This window comes from Eubalaena glacialis, chromosome 1 (assembly GCF_028564815.1).
Source record: "Eubalaena glacialis isolate mEubGla1 chromosome 1, mEubGla1.1.hap2.+ XY, whole genome shotgun sequence".
Classification (NCBI taxonomy): domain Eukaryota; kingdom Metazoa; phylum Chordata; class Mammalia; order Artiodactyla; family Balaenidae; genus Eubalaena; species Eubalaena glacialis.
This window is the reverse complement of record NC_083716.1, coordinates 191,381,150-191,396,428: the sequence shown is the minus strand read 5'-3', so window position 1 is coordinate 191,396,428 and position 15,279 is coordinate 191,381,150. Positions and strand designations below refer to the sequence as shown.

General features: G+C 35.4%; 1 protein-coding gene across 1 annotated transcript in view; it reads right to left on the bottom strand.

Moving 5' to 3' along the window:
• Nucleotides 1-15,279, bottom strand: part of ZNF804A (zinc finger protein 804A) — a 319,185-nt gene that overhangs the window by 63,645 nt on the left and 240,261 nt on the right. The window lies entirely within an intron of this gene.

Below are 15,279 nucleotides of genomic sequence, written 5' to 3'. Positions count from 1 at the left end.
AACATAAAATTTTAAAATTCTGAACAACATCTAAAATATGTCTTTTATGAAGAGGTCCATATTGGTGTGCAAATATTCAACATTGGTTTTTTTGTTTGCTTGTTTGCAACTTATTCACCCCAAGTAGCTTTCATTTGACTAATGTTTTCATCTTGACCCATATCAATTTAGGTTGAACTTTTAAAAATTCTCTAGTCTTTTGAAAATGAGATTCTTTTCTGCAAGTTATTTACCTAAACTGAAAAGACTTAAACTGTGTAACAGATGGCTTTCATCATGCTGATAGTAAATAAAGATGACTATACAATCAAACTCCTGAAAATATGAAAAATGCAGTGCGTTATCATTAGCTTTCATTTACAAAGCATAAAATAGCAAAATGTTTGCAGGTCTTAGGTTTTCTTGAATCTAAATTTACTTGCTATTTCATGCTTCCTTAAATGTTGATGTTGCCAGACATGAATAAACATTACATGTTGAAACACTGCCCAAGTCTTTCACTGAAGTGCTGATATAAAGAAGACCTAAACTTCGATCCTTACCTTAGAATATATTACGTTTCTAATTTACATATTGTCTCATGCTCAACTTCTTTAAAATTCAAAATAACTACATATTCAGGCCTCTTATGTGCTACCGTAAGACACTCACTTGTTCAGGAACAAGGATTTGGAGATGAAACGGCACAGTCTTCTCTATGTCAATGACAATCGTCCTCTCACTAAACATACAGGCTAGAAAGAACTCATAGTTTGAATGTTTAAATTGCTTCCACAAAATTTGAAAGTGGTTTACTAATTGTAATTTAATAAATGATTAATACTTTCCTTACTTTATTGCGCTATATATTTGTGTACACATCGTAATGTACACCATCATTCATATGTATAACTTGTAGTATACCTTGTAGTAATGCATAATGCATTTGCCATAGTCTGTATATAAATAAGCCCTCTTTCTCACTTTAAAGACAGTGATTCGTCATTATCTTTGATTAGTTTTATCAACTGCACAGCAAGAGGTGATAAATTGCAAAATCATTCAAATTGTTCATATATGAATTGTCAATTTGAAAAATTTACCATTTCTCAGCAGATTTGTGAAATATTCCCCATTATTCTTTTTGATTGCATCCAATATGTTTAAAAAAAAAGTTAGTTTAAAAAGATGAAAATGAGTCTCATAGATCTAAACTGCTTACTGAATTTTTACAAAATCTTCAAAATAATAGATTGTGGATTATCCAATTTAAATGAAACGATAATTAAGTACTATGATTTAATGGCTAAAGCGTACAAACCAGAGATAAAATTCTAATCAATGTGAGTTTATTATAATGGCAACAGTCTTTGGTTCAAAGCAGAATTAGCTTTCAAAACAATATTTTAGAATAGTAATTTCTTTGCAAACTAGTTGATTCTCCCCATTAATTATAATTACAGTTAAGCTACTTCCTCTCTCTAAATTTTTGGTTATTTCTTATTTTGGTGTAAGGGTTTTTTTTTGTTTTTTTGTTTTGTTTTTTGGGGGTTTATTTTGTCTTCCTAAGATTAATATTCCTCCAGAGAAGCAACAATTGTTCCTTAATTTTTCATTCCACAAAAATGGGAAAATTTTGAGGAAAGCAAACTGAGATTCTTAGGTAAATTGCATTCTTCAAAAGCATTAGCCTTAGGCTAGATTTGAAAGAGAAAAACAAATCTAAAAATAATAGCTGACATTTATTCAGTGCTTGTTTAGGGTCAGTCACTGATTAAGAGTTTGTATGTATTAACTCATTCAATCATGATTAAAATAATAGAGATGTGTATTCTAGACATTTCCTCATTTTACAGGTGAGAGTACTAAATCACAGGAAAGTTCAATATCTAGCTCAAGGATATATAACGAATTAATGTGCAGCTCATATTTGAACCCAAATAATCTGATCCATAGCACTCCATTATGTTTAAATTTTTAAGCAGAAAACAAAGTAGAGAGTACAGTATAATAACCCCCACATACCCATCACTCAGCTTCAACAATTATCATCTTAGGGTCAACTTTCTTTCATTTTATCCTCTCCTACCTCATATCCTTTCCTCAGATAATTTTTAAAGACATTCCTAAGTTCATACAATGTTTTCTGTACATCTTTCAGTATGTATCTCTAAAATAGAAGAACTTTTAAAAAACATCATCATGAAATCAGCATCAGACCTAAACAAACAAAGTCCCACAATCATTCCTTACTATCATCAAATATCCAGTCAGTGTGTTCAAATAACTCTAATTGTCTAATATTTTAAAATAGTTTGTTCAAATAAGGCCCATATGTTACCGTCATCTCATATGATTCTTAATCTTTTTTGTGCTATAGGTCTTCCCTCTCTTTGTTTTAATCCTCATTGTATTTTAGTTTTCTGAATTTTTTTGATTATACCTCACATTCTGAAAAATGTTAGAACTATAGAAACATTACAAGAAGATGACAATAAACTCTTATAAAGCCTTCATTTTAATGGAATCATTGTTAATATTTTGCATGTGTTTGCCCTCTTGCTTTATCTCTGTATCTTCCTCTAAGATATTAAAAGAAACATGGCATAGTTGAAGTTAAGGTTGCAAATAATTTCACAGTAAGAATCATTTTTAGGCTAGAACTTTCAACTTGATATAAACTGCAGGAAGAAGTAAGGGCTGTGTTCTAGAAAACATTAGTAGAACAGAAGGACTGGTTATTGAATGTGTCATAAGGAAAAAAGTCATATGTACTGTCATTGATTATACACTTAAAAAAATGTTTGTAAACTGGAGGATTCTGGAAGATGAGGAAAGGGTAGCTGTTGTGTGTGTGAAGGGGGAGAAGGGGCTTAGGAACCAAGGCTTTCAATGCCAAGAAGAACATTTTTTAAGTTTGTATGTAGACAAAATTAGCCCTCGCTAGGCTGACACGCCCAGTGTCCCCTGGCCCCTCTCCTTCTCCACTGTGGATGGTGTTGAAAGAAGCATGGACTGGTATTGTAAAGCACAATATACGCGTATTCAACACAGCCATCTCCCTGCAGAAGGTAAGAAATGCATTTGAATAAGATGAAAGAGGAACACAGCTGCTCATATATCCTCCTCAACCTCAAATTTTCCGCCTCTATCAGGCAAACGCATTCTGTTCAATTATGTACACACTTCCGAATGCTCCACTGAGTATGACGGCAGAGAGTGAAGAAGGGGTGAACTCCTTGTAGCTGGTCAAGTCATCCAAACCCATCACATTTTACATATATCTAAAAACAGTAAAGTTTGAATCCTTATTTTCAGGAAAGCAGTATGTCATTCCAAAGTTATAGAGTCAAGAATCTTTGAATATGCAACCTTAGCAACTGTGCAGTGCAATACTTTTGGCAGAACAGCAAATTGAAACGGAAGTTAATGGTTTATCCACAGTCACAGGGCCATTCCATCTACCCTATATTTAAAATGAATAGTATCAAAGTAGAACTTTGAAGGGAGAAAACTTTCTTTTACAAAATGATGCATTTCATGTTGGCATCAGCGTAACATATAGCGTCAAATGATGGTCAGCCTCTCTTAAAAGTCAACCATAACTCGGTGCCTTTGAGCAACCTTCCCTGAGGATGGTGAGCTCCAGGAGGGCAGCGATTCACACCTGCTTTGCTGACTGTAATAGCTCCAGAGCTTTTAACAGAGCTCAGCACTGGCAGACACTTGACAAATAATAAAAAATAAAGAATATTAGCACTGCCCTTTCTGCTTTGCATGTGTATGAAAAACAAATATAACAGAAACCAGCAGCACTAGAGATACACTATTATTAAAGTAGCTGTTCTCATGTTTGGGCTTGTGGTACCCAGTCATTTGGGGGACATCTTTAGAGCTAATACCAAATTACATATAAATTATCATTGCTAAATAGTAGTTGTAATCATATATTACAACCAATACTTCTGCTAGAAATACTCTATTTAAAGTAGTTAAAATTGCAAAGATATAAATAGATTGGGCACTGTTAGTATATAATTATTTTCAATGCTAAAAAATATTTGTATGTAATTAACACTTAAAATACTTTGGAAAATCTCTTTTCTCCTTCTGCCTCTGTCTCTGTCTCTCCTATTGCTCCATCAAGAATAAAAGCATCCTTGTGATTTATAAGCAGGATAAATTTCATTATAGTTTCCCTAAAGAGAGAAAGCGAAAAAAAAAAGGCTTTGTTAAAATTTGATTGTAATGAAAAGATTAATCAAGGAAGAGATCACAAAACTGTTCTCTTGTAAGACGATATCTAGATAGAAGACATTTCATCTGGAAATCCATAGTCTACACATTCTATAAAATACTGCACATCTTCTGGGCTGTATCTCTTGTTCCAGTTATTACTGAAGTGACAGGTTCTGAGACATTCTCCAGCAGCCTCATGTGGTACCACTTGACTGCAGTTTGCCCCAGGCTGTGTTGAGGCATCTTTCCCTTACCATCCAGGGGCTTCTCTGACTCATGATATGGGAGCTTGTGGATTCCCACTCAGCACTAATAAATGTACCACCCAGGAATGCTGAGGAGTTAATACCATTTAGGTCCACCCTTGACCACTGTGGAGGGTAAGAACTCAAGGATAAATTATTTCCCCTTTTATCTACCAGGCAGACACTTCTGAGACACATTTCTAAGATTCCACAGAGATTCCCAGTGAGAAGGAACATCAGTTACTTGCACTAGTGGCAAACAGTAAGTATATCCTTATACTAGCTTTTCTTATCTGTTCTACTTTTCTGGAACTTCAGTTCTACTCCCTGGGATCATGCCCCACATAAATAAACTACTTGTATAGTCGTCTCTGTCCTGGACTTGACTTTTAAGATGAACTGGGAGAAGATTACCAGTTTTTCTGGTATTTTCTATGAATGTCTTTCTGACAAGATACATTTTCTAGAATAATTTTAGATGATATCATTTTTCAGTTCAAAATTCTCTAATAGTACATCATCATTATCAGAATAAATATTTTTACAATGACCTACAAGTCCTGCTCTACATGTTACTCACACTACATCTCTGTTGTCATCTTCTATCATTCTTTCTCTCTCTCTCACTTTACTTTAGCCACCTTTATTTCCTTAAAGATTTTGAAACTTTCTTAATTATACACTCACTTTGACCCTTGGACTTGTTACTTACTTTCCCTGGAATGTTCTTATACCAGATGTTTGCATGAAACACTCATTCATTTCTGGCAGATCTCTACTAAAATGTTCTTTCCTCAAAGATGACTTCCCTTATCATCCTTCTAGAAGAGAAACACGTTATTCTGTATTCTTTCCCTCTTTTATCTTTCTTTTAATGTTAAGAAGAGAAAGTTTATTCAAGAAGAAAACAGCTAAAGAACACCTTTGGGCCCTGGAGTCTGAAAGCTATATTAACAATAAGGGAGAGATACGGTACCAATGAAGCATGTGGAAAAACTGTTGCTATTATCTTGTTTAAATCCTTTCCCTATTAGGCAAGAGGGCAACCACTTTCTGGGTGATAAAACTCTATGCTATTGTCTCAAAATATATGTCATTCTGTTCTGAAGGGCTAGGCTCTATTACCTCAAAGGCTAAGGAATGGATAACAAGACAATTCTAAGGAATAGAGAGACAACTAAGGGTTGAGTCAGAAAGTCACAATTTTATCAAAAGTCACAGGTGCAATGAACAGAATTATAGTTTAAAATGTGCATTTAAATGTAAGGTTTTTCCAAGGATTCCACAGAAATGGAAACTCATCTATACCACCATCAAAGGTGAAGGCAGAGACTGACTACTAAAAAGGCTGTGTATTGAACAGCATATCCCTAGAGACAGCTCTGGTGAGCTAACTCAAGTACAACCTAATAGCAAGGACAATGTATACTTTAATGTCCACGTTTATAAGAATGGGAGCAAATAAAACTGTTTTTCGAAATTGACAACTTCTTTCAGAATTACAATAGTTTCAAGGCAAGAGGGTTCATTCATAAGGTTTTATCTACTTCCATGCTGTGATTATTTAGCTGATAACAACCACTGGATAAACAGTATGATTTCTAACCTTAGAACCTGTTCAGGTAAAAGAAGTATGGATCCCCAAGCCTCAGTCAAAGTATAATCTTGTCTATCTCACTTGGCTATCCTCCTCCTCATCAAGACAATGTCTCTTTGGAGGCATCTGTTTCTTTTCCATCCATGGATCCTACTGGAAGCCCTGGCCTATGGCTAGTACTTTTTAGACCCTCTGGTTAATTTAAGCTAGTATTTAGTACAACTTGAGACAATACCAGAAGACTGAGTTAGAATTTTCTATTCATATTTGGAGAAATCTGAGGGACAGCATGTTTCAATAGTTGGCTGAAAGTTAACATCACTCTGCTGTCTCCCTGTGCAGAAAGCAAGGCTGTGGGGGATCTCATTTCGAGGCAGAAAATGTATATCAGGTGTACCGAAGCTGAACGCTAGCTGAGGTGCGTAGTACTCTAGTTCAAATATAGATATAGAGATAGATATATATAATGTCATTCATATATATAAAATTCCAACAAGAGACTTCTATATCAGTAGATTCCACAAAGGGTCCCAGTGTAGAATATGAGTGGTAGTAATTTAGAGTACTTGGTTCAGTTTAGAAATCTCTTGAATTGACAGGCAACAGCCATTTTCTCTGAGAGGTAGAAGAAAGACATGGAATGGTGGTCTGGTGCATATGTTACGTCTCAGTTGTGAGAGTAATCTAAAGGAAGACAGAGCAGTTTCTCTAGTAAATTGTCCCAGTGATTTTCCTAACTTAGGTTCTCCCAGAAATAGACACCGAGACAAAGAGGTGAGATCAAGCGGTTTATTTGAGATCTCAGGAAACAATAGTAGAAGTTGATAAAGATTTCTGGTTTCATCTCTGACACGTACAGAGCTTGAAAGTCATCGCTCTTGTCCTCACAACAAGAATAATCTATGGAAAATGAAAATCAATTATTTTTCTTGGAACTGTCACAGAACAGAAGCCACAGGGCAAAATACCACTTCGAAATCTGAAGAGACAGGCACATTCAGAGACAGAGCAACTAGCATCTGCTTACTTGGCTCAGAAGCTGCTAAGCCATGAGCTGCTAGGAACTCTTAAACGTTAACTTTGATGAATTTCCATGGGCCGATTATACAGTGTGTGAGACAGAAACCCGGTGTGAGAAAGAAACTCTTGGAGGCTGCAATCTTATAGGGATCCCCAAACAGGCTTTCCTTTCATGAACTCCACCAGGTTTTCATGATGGTAATTTGAGAAAGCGTCCCTTGTGTCCCTGGAAGGTGAATGGGAAGAATAACTGTTGTGAAATAAGCCAAGAACCTTCTCTATAACTGAAGACTACTCCCAAAGGACAGAGTATTTCCACATCTCAATTGAAAGACCTTATTCCATCCAAGGAAGGAATGTACTCTCCCTACAATCTTTCTGTCTCACATAAGTTGTAGGGGAACCATTGTCAACACAGGTCATGGCTTTGAGAAAACAGAGTGAGAATTCTATAGCCGAAAGATGGAGTGGGGGGCCTGGGTGAGAGAAAAAAAAGAAGCTTTACCACAGGAGAACCACATATGATGGTCACAGCTCTGAGACACAGACACCTTAAAGGATTAATGTCTAATCAAAAGGTTTAGGAATACTCCCTGTCTCTCACACTTCACCAACCCAGCTATAGGGCTCCAGTGTAATAGTGGATTAGCTCTGAAAAGATGGCAGGATACTCTCTCTGAGGAGGTGTATACAGAAGAGTAGAAAATTAAACAGGCAAATACAATCAAGGGCAGTGGAGGAACTTCAGGCCTCTTGGGCTTATAACTACAGAAAACAGACACAGTCCAACGCTTAGACAGATTAATAGAAATATTCACAATAAAGGTCTATTTATCTCAGGACCTATTACTTGATACATGTCTAGCTTTCAATAAAAAATTACAAATCATCTTAAAAGATAAGAAAAAACAGTCTGAAGGGAAAAAACAAGCACTAGAACAAGCCTCGGATCTCAGATACTACCTAGATGTTGGAATTATTGGGGAATTCAAAAGAACTCTGATTAATGCGTTAAGGTCTCTAATGGAAAAGTAGACAACATGCAAGAGTAGATGGGTTATGTAAACAAAGAAATGGGAATTCTGCGAAAGAATCAAAGGAAAATGCTAGAAATAAAAAACACTCTAAATCCGCTATACTTAAAAAAATAAACACTCTAACTGAAATGAAGAATACTTTCAGTGGACTCTTCAGTAGACATGGTACAGCTGAGGAAAGTGAACTTGAAGATGTGCCAGTATAATCTTACCAAATTGAAATGCAAAGAAGAAGGAAGGAAAGAAGAAACCAGAACAGAAGGACATCCAAGAACTATGGCATAATATCACAAGGTATAACATAAGTGTATTTGAAATACCAGAAGGAGAAGAGAGAGAGAATGGAGCAGAAGAAATATTTGAAGCAAAAATGGGTGAAATTTTTCCTAATTAATAGCAGATGCCAAATTACAGATCTAGGAAGCTCAGAGAACACCAAAAGGATATAAATAACAATACAACAACAAACACCTAGACATATCATATTTATACAGCAGAAAGACAAAGAGAAAATCTTCAGATTTTGCCTTTATCAGATAAACAAAAACTCATCAAATTCATCATCAACAAATCTTCCCTGTAAGAAACGTTGAAGGGAGTACTTCAGGAAGAAAAGTATATAGGAAAAGTGTTATAGAAGGAATAAATTAAGGTAAAATGGATATACCTAAATTTATTTAAAAGTTAACTTTGTTTTTAAAACAATAATACCAAAACTGAATTGGGTAGTTATAGCATATAAATAAGTAAAATGAATCACAGCAATGTCAGAAAGGACAGGGGAATAGGAATACTCTCTTAAAAGGCACTTACACTACATGTGAAATGGTATAGTGATATGTAAAGGTGGACTTAGATTAGTAAATATGTATTTTATAAACTCCAGATAGACTACTAAAAAAGTATTAAAATGAAGTATATTTGATACACTGAGAGGAGATAAAATTGAATCATATACATTGTTCAATTAAAACCTGAAAAGGCAGAAAAAGACCAGGAGAGAGAGAAACAAAGAACAAATTTAACAAATAGAAAACGATGACAAACATGGTAGTTATTACATCAATTATATCAATAATCACTTTAATTACATCGATTATAAGACAAAAACTGTCACAGTGGATAAAAAAACAGGCTATGTATCGTCTACAAGAAAGCTGCTTTAAATATAAAGACTCAGGATAAAAGTTTAGGAGTGGAAGTCAGTAAAGACTGTGTTATGAAGGAGGTTGCTACAGAGGGAAATGAAGCTTGTTCATGTTGGAAACTCTGGACCCTAGTGGAGAACACAAACCTCAGAGTTTTGTATTCATGGAGTCAGGGAGCTATGCTTTTTATCTAACAAATCCCTTTGTGTACTGGCCCATGGCAGTTTCCAGAGGGCATTTACACCCGGCACTATATATATATGACACTATACATGTATTACAAACATACGTATGCATATACATACATTTATATATATATATATTCATTACTTGTAATTACATTATATATCTGTTGTAATTTTTCACCATCATACATTCTATGAAGGCAGGATCTTTATATTCTTTGTTCATTGCCATATCCCCAATGCCTAAAAGAATACCTAGGACAAACAGGTGTTTAAAAAACATTTGTTTAATAAATGAATGAATAAACTATATTTTTGGAGGTTGTACATATCATTTATTGTTTATAGTCTTGAACCATGTTAGTGGTGTGCACTATTTGACTGGATAGAAAAAAAACATGTTTGAAATACCCACAACACACATATTAGTTTTCTACTGTGATTAATACTCATAATCCTTGCTATCTAAGCACCTGTGCAAAATTCAGTGCATTCTATACAATAATTTTCTGAAGGATGATTTGTAACACTGTAATATAAATCAACACCGTCAATTCTACATGAAGTTATGGCTCATTCTTTGGTCTTTTGCAATAGAGAGAAGAAATGATGCACCCAGAGGTACAAATATCTGCCCTTCATGATTAGCAAAAACTAGTTTCAGGTAGTGTAAAACATAAGTCCCTTCATTCAACAATTATTTATGGAGTGCCTATAGGTATTATGTACATCCTAGAGACACAATATGTGTAAAAGAAATCTGTTTTCTATTAACACCATTATGATGAAGATGCAAAAGAAGGACAGCTTTTGTTTATTATGATATACATATATATGTTTTATAATAATTTCGACTTCTAAAGAAGGTTATTGTGGGTGCACAGTGGTAGGCAAATTCCTCCACTGAGGGCATAAGTAGAGTCTTTCAAATAATGCCTAATTCATTGAAAACTGAATAGGTGTCAGTGGATGAAAGAAGGATGCAGTGTATTATATATTCCAGAAAAATAATTATATATAGAGCCATGAAATATTAGAATTTTGAAAAACTGCAAGCCACTCGGTGTGGCTGGAGAATTTGGTGCATGGTGCACAGCAGGAACTATAATTGGTGGCAACAATAGAAAGGTGAGGCAGAGGTCAGATCATGAAGACATCTTGCTTCTATGTATGCTAAGAAGTCTGAATGCTTATAAAAGCTGATGGGAAGTTAGTAAAGATTTTTAAGCAAGGAAATAAGCTGATCAGATTTGCATTTAGGAAACAGATACGACTACAAAGTAGAGAATGAAAGAAGTATGAAGTTAAGACTGGACGTTAGGATAGTATTTTCCAGATGGGAAAAGGTAAAATCCTTAACTAAAAGAGCAGCAACCGGGGCAGAGATGATGCGAAGGCACTGAAAGATGCGAGACAGCACCACAAGAGATTTTGACTGATGATATGAAGGATACAGAAGAGAATGGTTCCAGCTGGGTGATGGAGATGGAAGCCAAGTTCTTCCACAACAATGAGTGACTGGAAGGTAAGAAGTAGATATTCTGAGTATCTTTCTTTAAAAGGGAAAGAGATTAGCTCCTCATTTCTGAGATGACCATTTTGTTGAATCATTGGAATTGTTCTCGAGTTTTTCACCAAGACAAATTCCCTAGAGCCTAGATATGAGTTATTTAATATTTTCTGTTACTCAGATTTAATTTCTTTCAATTATAATGTTTTCCTATATGTCAGGTTTTTTCCTGTTTTCATTGTTAGCTACTTTAAACATAGCATTATACAATAGATAAAAAAGTTCAGAACTATGGTTTTATTATTACATAATAATAAAATTGAAAGGAAATAATAAACATTTTAAAATTCAAAGTACCCTGAAGCTTGTAATACCCATTCAGTAAAGATAGCCAGTCTCCCTCTAATAACTTGAACTGGAAGTGTCCATGACTAAATTCAACAAGGCTACTTAGAGGCCAAGATGATATTATGAATTCTTTTGGATCAGATGAGAAATTTGTACATTTTCTAATTTGTACAAATTCTAATTGTACTGAATTTTGGGAATGGAAGATCTAAGAAGTTTTGCATATTTGTTAAAAGATACATTACTTTAAAAGATGGTCACATGGAAAAGAGGAAATAAGAAGAGCTCCTAAGAGTGTATGTATATGTGTATATTGCATACAGACATGTATAAACTGCAGATTTCAAAAAATGAAAAAGATGGATACTTAATTCATTTTAGACTAGTTCTACTTCTTCCTAAAGTCATACAGTTCTTTCTTTCCTTTTTTTTCATTTCCTGGCTACAAAATGAAACTGCCTTGCTGAGAACAAAATAAGGTAAAATAATAGTCTTCGAAACTTTTAGCCTTATGCATTTTTAGAAAATATTTTCTCAAAAAGCAAGCATGACACTGTAGGTGTCCCATCAGAGGAGTTCCCCAGATGCCTTGCAAAGATCATAATGCAACCATAGCCTCCATAATAAGAGGAACAATATATGGAGACCTGCTGTCCCTCCCATTAGCGCCAGCGGCCTCTACCCCTGTGGTTAATTCTGCTTTGTCTTGAACTCCAAATGGGAGTGATATTCTGTGGATTTGATACATTGTTAGCACAGCAGGGAAAGCCCATTTGAAAATAATCGTATGTTCCAGGTATCCAAAAGAAAAGGGACATTTTGCAAAGAGCAGCATTTTAACTTGAAAAACTTATGACTAAAATCTGGGTGGAGAAGGGAAGGACATTAACATGTATTGATTGCCTCAAATGAGCACTACACTCAGATTATCTCAGGCCTGACAATATTAATCCTCAGGGGAATATTATTAGCCGCATTTTACATATGATGAAAACAAGACTAGAAGGGTAAGGAGAATTGGCCTGCGATCTTATACCATGCAGTGGTGAGTCTGACTTTGTTGGCTCTTGCTCAGCTACCCACGAACTTTCTTTCCATGCCTGACATTGTTTTCTGTTAGGAGGAATCAATAGTGGCCTAAAAGAATTAAAACAGCAAAAAGATATATGTGAAACACAAATTTTAAAAGAAATTAAAAGTGTAAGAAGAGGGGCTTCCCTGGTGGCGCAGTGGTTGAGAATCCGCCTGCTAATGCAGGGGACATGGGTTCGAGCCCTGCCCCGGGAAGATCCCACATGCCGCGGAGCAACTAGGCCCATGAGCCACAATTACTGAGCCTGCGTGTCTGGAGCCTGTGCTCCGCAACAAGAGAGGCCGCGATAGTGAGAGGCCCGTGCACCGCGATGAAGAGTGGCCCCCGCTTGTCGCAACTAGAGAAAGCCCTCGCACAGAAACGAAGACCCAACACAACCGAAAATAAATAAATAAATAAAAATTAAAAAAAAAAAGTGTAAGAAGAAAGTATATTTTGTTAAAATACAAATTTAATTAAAATTTAAACATATGATAATGCAAAACATTTAATACTACTTGAATTATTTAGTGAGCATATATACTTAAAATATGAGAATGCTAGTTTGAATTACAAAATGAGAAGGATATGATTCCTCAATGATCAATGCTCTGAACAATGTAAGAAATGGGGAAGGAAGTGACCATGTAACCTGCATAAAACCTTAAGCCAGGTGGATTCATCACTCACTGGGTAAAGTTTATACTCTAGTTTTCTAATATAGGGGGAATAAACCATGAAAACAATGTTTTTGATATATTCAATTTCTAGAAAATATAATATGAGTGCATTTTAAGAACAAATAGTGAATTCCCTAGTCAATATTGAAATTTTTCTACCATTGAGATAATGCCTCTGTTTTTTATTTTAAAAATCCCATGCTTCTGTTTATGGCTGTAATTTGATAAAGGTGTCCGTAGGGTTCATACTCATGCTAGGACAAGCCATTTGAATAAGGCAAAGAGAAAGAATATCAAAATGTTATAAATTATATTTAATGAGACTATGAACTTATATATTCCAGGATAGTCTATCCTTTGATATGACTTTGTGGAAGAAAAATTCAATTAACAAAATAGAGAAACTTTCCGGAGATATCTTCAGAATAAATAATCACAATACTAATAACCGTGAATATTTCTACATTACTTACTGCATGCCAGGCTCACTTCAGGGTACTTTGTACATATCACATCATGTAATTCTCACAACTTAATGTGCTTGATCCTATTATTGCTGACTCACAGATGAAGGCACTGGGACACATAGAAGTTAAGAACCTGCCCAAGGTCATACAGTTAGTGGGTGGCAAAATCTGAATTTGAACATAGGCAGATTGATTGAATCTATGTGCAATCAATTTGAACATAGGCAAACTGGCTCCAGTGTTGTGCTATAATGATGGAAGCTGATGACAATGAGTTATAATAACAAAAAGCAGCACAATTCATGATTGCCCAAATGACTGTACTCTAGGATTAAAAATGGGATCATAAGAACAATAATAAAAAAGTATTTTTATTTTAAACTCCTACCTGCTATTTCGGTAGCCTTGACTCCCTGGAAATGCCCCCCATTGAGGACCTCCTGTGTGCTCATGCACATTCTTTTTCTCCACTACCCAGTCCTGCCTCCAGAAATGTCTGCTGCTAGGGCTCCACTGCCCACGGAGCCGTGTGCCCAGATTTGTCCTGCTGTTCTTCCCCGGGCAGGCTCCCAAAGGCCCTGGTGAGCATACTAAGGCTAATAACTCCCATCATGACCAAAGCCACTGTGGAGGCCTCCGCTGCTGTGATTAGAGCAGAGTCAGATGTCCCAGGCACCCCATAAATGTACGAATGTTTTTATATCTTGTAAAATATGCTCTGAGCTTTTATCTACAACCTTTTTTTTTTTTTAATGCATAGATGACATTCAAATACAAGTAAGTATTTACAAGGAAATTCTACATGAAAAGTACATAACATAATATTTTTCTTCAGACCATTTTTGTTTTTTCTAATTTACAACATTTTAGAATATTAAATCTTTCTGTAGAAAATTGCTATCAACCTAGCTCTCTCTGTCTCTGTCTCTCTCTGTCTTTAGGAACAGTCACTACTAGGATTATATCTTTTATTATATTAGTATGTGCCACAAACGATTTTAACCTTCTCTTTTTAAATACCAAGACTATCAGACTGAAAAATCATAGAAGTCTGAAAAAAAATATGAGAATGGTAGTCAATATGAAATGTGGAGTGAATACTATTTCTAAAAAAAATAAATTATTATATATGATGTAACCATAAGAAACATTAAAATAAGTCAAACTAAGGCTGGAAAATATGGTATAATTTGGAGACTGAATTAGGTAATGTTTTACCTCATGAGCTATATTATTCAGGACACAGAGGTGATCACCCAGTTCTGTGCTTGACCTACTGTTTACCAAGGAGAATGCTAGATTCTTTGCTTACGAAGAAGGATAAACAGGGTTTCTGGAATAGAGGAATATGAGAGCTAGTGAGCTAGAGGGCCACATAAAGAGATGGTGTCAACCTAGTAACATTAAGTGCTACGGTAAAGATTTCACAGGATCCTTTGGAGTACTTCAGGATCAAGGGAGGCTTCTGGAGAAGGTGACAACTGAACTGAGCTACAAAGAAGCAGTAGCAATTATCCAAGAAAAGAAGTGTCTGAACAGGTTCCCCGCAAAAAGAGATACAATGTACATAGTCACAGAGGCTTGAACAAACTTGCTGAGGTCAGGGAACAAAAGCAGGACGACATTATTAGGGTTTAAAGTACTAGGCAGACTGTATAAAAAAAAAGCGCGGAGAGGGAGGTAAAAGCATGATCACAAAGTGTGTGGCACACTAAGGAGTTGGCAGTTGTTTGGGTTACTTATGATAATTAA